Source organism: Vespa velutina, chromosome 2, assembly GCF_912470025.1.
Source record: "Vespa velutina chromosome 2, iVesVel2.1, whole genome shotgun sequence".
In the NCBI taxonomy this organism is placed as follows: domain Eukaryota; kingdom Metazoa; phylum Arthropoda; class Insecta; order Hymenoptera; family Vespidae; genus Vespa; species Vespa velutina.
Genome location: NC_062189.1, coordinates 8,828,907 through 8,834,959, shown reverse-complemented (window position 1 = coordinate 8,834,959; position 6,053 = coordinate 8,828,907). Strand labels below are relative to the sequence as shown.

The 6,053-nt window shown below is 31.1% G+C and overlaps 1 long non-coding RNA gene across 1 annotated transcript; it reads left to right on the top strand.

Moving 5' to 3' along the window:
* The first annotated feature begins 4,249 nt into the window (after positions 1–4,249).
* LOC124957770 lies at positions 4,250–5,186 on the top strand. Its single transcript, XR_007103730.1, has 3 exons — positions 4,250–4,389; positions 4,774–4,890; positions 5,065–5,186. It is a non-coding gene; the product is annotated as an uncharacterized LOC124957770 (long non-coding RNA).
* Positions 5,187–6,053: the final 867 nt, after the last annotated feature.

The window sequence follows — 6,053 nt, the reverse complement described above, 5'->3', positions numbered from 1 at the left end:
AAAACTTTTATGCATAGTAAATCTAATGGTCTAAAGTGTTTGAACGTATGTATTTCTTAAAGAAAAAGAACAGTATCACGAAAATATTTTTCTCGAGATGTTATTCCAATCGAATTTCATTTATACTAAAAACGATCAAACGAGCATTGCTATTATCGATTGAAAGATACATATTATTTCTATCAAAATTCATCGACGTTCATCGATACTCATTTATCAAAGGCTTCCCATCGTATCTGGCGATACTTTTAGTCGCGCCAAGATGCGATATTATGGCGTTATTATGGCGATTGACTAAATCGTTCTTGGGTCCTCGTAACTTGAGATTAGGCTTTTAGGATTTGCCCTTGGATCGGTTATTACGTTACTTAACAATAAATCGTGTTCACAAATATGAAATTCAGGGAAATAATTGTATCCTCTCTCTTTCTCTCTCTCTCTCTTTCTTTCTTTCTTTCTCTCTTTCTTTTTTCTTCCTGATTCTTTTCCTATTTCTTTATTCCAATCTACAGGGAAATCTCTTTGCCCTCCATGGCTTTCGCTATCGCGAGATCGACACGAGGGAGATTGTTCTTCGTCGACTCCGACCCTGCGTAGGCAAACAATAATAACATCGTCGATGAAGGTAGAGGGTGGTCGGAAGAACGGATGAAAATACACCCCCAGAGGGAACAATTTATTAATATTACTGCCAGTGATTAGATGAAAGTACATAGAGAACGTCGTCGACGTTGCGATAAGCCAGAGGACCACGACTTACCGATATAGAGACGAGAGAAATTTCACCGGAAATGAAGTTTCATTCCTCTTAAGTGACTGTTAGCAATATAGATCAATAATATATATCTCTGACCAAATGTAGTATAAAAAAAGTTCAATAAAAAAAAAGTAGGCTCTTGTCAATAAATCTTCTTTCTCGAATGAAATAATGTGAAAAATTCAAAAAGATATATCTTTAAATAATTGTGTGTATACACGTAAAAAATTTCTATGGTCAGTTTCCTAGCCAATAATACTCGATGACAAGAGAAACGTGCAATAAGAGAGAAGAAGATTCACGAGAAGTATATGATTTCAGGCGGTATAATAATAACAATAGAGCGAGTCACATTTGGTACTAATTGTTTCTCTGTTACCTGTCCCACAAGGAACGTTCTCTTTTTTTCTCTCTTTCCAAAGCTTCTTCCAACCATCCCAACATTAGATATCGTAAAACTAAACAAGCAACATAATGTATGGTTTGTGGTGGGCAGTAAAAATTCGTCGTATCACGTTAAGAATAGAGAAGGGGAGAAGAGAAATGAGAATCGTATTACGAAAGTAACGATAATAGCTAATAAACATCAGCTGACTGCTCGTAAGATGTTATGCACTAATTGCTATCATAAATCTGTCCGCCTCGATGTAGCATGTAAACCATCGTTATGCCTTTTCTAAAAAGATACTTTGCACTCTTTCTACTTCTATCGATTTCGTTGAATTCTATTTTATTATGTGTTTATTAATATAGTAAACATGTTAAACCAAATTCTCACCACATACACTTGTAATAATGTAATATAAACGATTAATTATTTCAGAGATAAGTAATATTACAGTAATAAATATTTAATTTGTTATTGTAGTGATGAGATTCGAATTTAATTAAAATGTATAATAAATAGAAATTAAAGTGAAAGCACAACAAACAATAGAACATTAAATGTATGATCAATCTTATAAGTTTTCAATATATTTCAAATATTTATGAAATTAATTTCATCATAAAGATAAAATGTTATGTTAATTCATTAGATTAAAATAATAAATTAGACGTAATGTATTAACTCATTAGATTAAAATATGTTAAGTACAGTTGTCTTTAAAAGTGATTATAATTTAAACCAATTACGATTGTTTACGTAGTAAGTCACTCGATAATTATGTGAAGAAAAATTTATTAATCATGAGATATTATTATACAAAAAAAAAAACATATGCTGACAAAATTTAGTAATAAATATACAAATATATAATAAATATAGAAAATTTACAATTTGTATAATTAATTTTTTATATAAAAATACTTTCAAAAGAAATAGAAAATCCAATTAAAAATTCGCTTTTCATATTATCAGCTAATGTTTCCTCTTTATGTGATCTATAAGTTTAATATCTACGATATTGACATAAATGATTTATCGATCGATAATATCGATATTACCACATATATCATTCCTGTTATAATATCGAGTAATATCGACATGCGGTCGGTATATACTTGTCGGTATGTATTACAGTCGGTACAATACTGGCCATTTATGTGATTATCATGTGAATTGAAAAGTTCCAACTTACAATTAATAAAAATTAAATTTATGATGAATATATCAAAGTTGATTCGTTAAACAAATATTAAATTTTCTTTTTCTAGGTATTTAAAAGTAGGTATTTATTACAAGACAGATTAAAATCATTTTCAAATATTTTCATAAAAATATATTATGACTTTAATCTAGTTTTATGATGAATTGATTTATTTTTATAACAATATTGAAATTTTTAATATTTTGGAAAAAGTAGACCTATTAGCCTATAAACATAAATTATATGTTGTTTTTAGTTTAGGATTTTCGACAATTAATACACAAGTATTCGTTTTCTTTTACCTTACACATTTATCACTATAGTAATAAATCCAATAGTTGTTATTTTAATGATAGTTGTATGTCAAATATTTCATCGTTTATATTATATTATTACAAGTATTTCACGAAGGAGCATGCAGTTTGTTTTTAAGATCTCAGATATTTTATTTAATGCAATCGTGTATATATATAAATATTTATATATGCACGTATACATATTAATATATTATATTGTAAGATAAAAGTATATATAGTCCCGAAAAGTCGGATACCGAAGGCGTTTGTATTATTTTCACGTATAATTGTCACATAATTATCATTATATCGAGCTATTTTGAATGTTGAAATTTGAAGGCTTCGCTTGCATCAATAAAATACCTCCTAGATGATGAAAACAACAAGGTAAATCGTGAACCGCATAATGCTTTTCCTAAAACGAACGTAATCGCGTCAAGGGCTTAAAACCATCGACTCCACAATCACCTTTCCAACTCCGAAGCGAACTGACGGGCTTCGTCGTTTCGTTCGCTAACGTGATTTCGTGTCGTCGACCTGACATGGTAGACGTCTGTTGGTCTTCCGGCTAACGTCACCGCTAAAGTCTGAAATGACGATCATAATTGAGGGATTAAAATTAATCGGGAAAGTTTCACTCTGAATAGAACCCTGTGATAAACCTATTATATCTCGCAATATCATATATTTATATGGATGTCGTTTTAGATTTCTACCATGATAGATTATAAAAAGAGGAGAGTTTATGTTTCAAGAAGCCGATCCCTTAAAAAACAAATCTGAAATTGAATCGAGATTGATTTTATTGGAATATGAAGAAAGTAGGAATAGCTTGCAGAACATTTACGATTCGACACAATCGGTATTCGAACCGAAGAACTGTCCGTAAGTCACATGCGGCAGGTGGCACCTATTGGTAACCGAAGAAACCGTCGTCTCGACGTTAGTCGATTCGGATCGATGTTGCACGACGATGGTAAACCGGCTACATACGTGCACTTTCGCTTCAATTGAGTTCTGATCCGTGCTCAATCCAATTTCGTTACTTCTTTCATACACTACTTATAAAACGGCATAGAAGACGACTTTATGAAGAAGTATCACTATCCTACGAATAATCCGATCATGAAACCGTCCATAGATCGGCTCATATTTTAACGTTCTCGTATATACCTTTCGAAATGAAAATTTGTACCCTTTTTCCTTCCATTCTTCCTTTCATTCTTCCTTCCATCTTTTTCTTTCTCTATTTTTCTTTCTTTCCTTTAATGCATATTCCAGAGTTTTCCAATTATCTCGCGAATGAGTTTTCCAATCGAATAAGCTTTTTTTTTAATTAACATCTCTTATGTATAATTATCGTGCGTTTTCATATATTTCTCTTTCATTATTTTCGTCGAAATATTCTCAACGAAGTTTCCCTCCCATTTACGTCTACATTTTTAATTTCCTCCTTTCGAATTCCATTGAGTAGAAGAGACTCGTAGAATAACTTTAGGAATAATAAAATTTATCGTACGTAAAACGCACACATATACGTATTATCACAAAAAAATGCATGCATATTACATGACGCTCTGTTTCATGCTGGTCTTTCTTATCCTATCGTTCATTCGAGTCAACATCGTGAGCTACAGGAATGGGAGAACGGAGCAAAGTTTGCTCCGGCGACTTTCGTTGCGCTCGAAAGTACTCCGTGCGAATTGTTCGGAAGCTGGCAATCTGCCCGACACCTGTCAGAACCGAGGTAAGAACTATCAACGTTTCGAGATAGGCTTTCGAAGTAGCTGTCGACTGCGGCAGTCTTGGAATAGGTTCGCCAACTTTATTTCAACACTCTGCCGATACTTTTTTCTTTGTATTTATTTATTTATTTTTTTTTTTTTTATTTTTTTTTTATTTTTTTTTTTTTTTATTTTTTTTTTATTTTTTTTTTATTTGAACGATCGACCGCGATGTATCTTACAAAGTGGGTGTTACTTGCGAAACGAGCGAGTCTGGAACACGTCGATGAAATTTTTGTCTTCGCGTTCAATTCGTTTTTGCTTAGGTACATACGATAACGCTATTTTCTCGGTGTGAAAAAGCATGTTCGATGTAAATTCTTATGAAATTATTAATTTCCGAATAGGTTCTGACTGTTTTCTTCATCATCCGTAATAAGTTTCAACCAATATAACGATCGTCAGGCTACTGCTCCTTATAATACAATAAGCAATTACGAACAGAAAGGTGGAACGGTTATTTCGTAAGTAGACTACAGCTAGTAATTTTCTATTACGATCGCTTAGGTAACTTTCTGTCTTTCTTCTTCATCTTTGGCAAATATTAGCAAAGATGTCCGTTCAAATCGATATCACATATGCAGGTACCCGTCTTATTTTTCCGAACATTTTACACAAATCTATTTTTTCAATAATAGATCCAACTCGATGAATGTACTTGTCAAATATTCTCGGACAACCGTTACATACGTTGTTTTACAAGAACGAGCTCATCAAATTCATTTCGCAAATGGCACTCTATCGATAGACACGATGCGGGTTTAATAAACATTTCTGTGACTTCTTTACTTGTCAGTCATATTCCGATAGGCATATTTTCATGCTCTATTAGTTATGTGGGTTCTTTGCGTGCGATTAGACCATTATGTAATAATATAATAACGCAAACGTTGAAATCAATCCTACTAGATTCTAGTATCGCCTTTTGTCTACTGCTTACACGAGATGTTAAATAAAACGTGTCTTGGCATTTGTTAAACCGTTCTCTTACACTTTCGGTTATACTCTTTTTATCGATAGCATTCATACTACATTACTACCTACATATGTCATTTCTTATCGCAACTTTCGCAAATCTACATTTAAATTGTTATTCGCTATTTCAATAAAATATCGATCATGACTTAAATAAGTATCTATTATCGCGTATAAGTCATTAATACAAATTCGTTAATGGTCATATTCAATATTAGAAAAAAATTAAGATTTCTGTGAGTATTAAATATCTACATGTAATATATTATCATACTGTATATTTTCTTATCATATTATTGCAATTAGATTAGATAGAATTTTATAACTTTTACATCGATTGGATCAAATAAATAAATGTATTTTATAAAGTCTTATCTGTTTCAATTATTAGCCTTCTAAATTTAATTATTTTATTTCAATGATGCCAAAATATCAAACAAGAAAGAATAATTTATTTTGGCTGAAATATTTTCTTTTATATATATATACATATATTTTTTTAAATTTCTTCTTATATATCCCTTTCCTTAAGTATTAAAATTTTATCAATTTGATTTCCAATTATTCTAATACTCTAATATTTATTATTTCTAAATTCAATTATTTTAATCAAATGATTACTCATCATTATTTAAGTAATTAATGAAGTAAA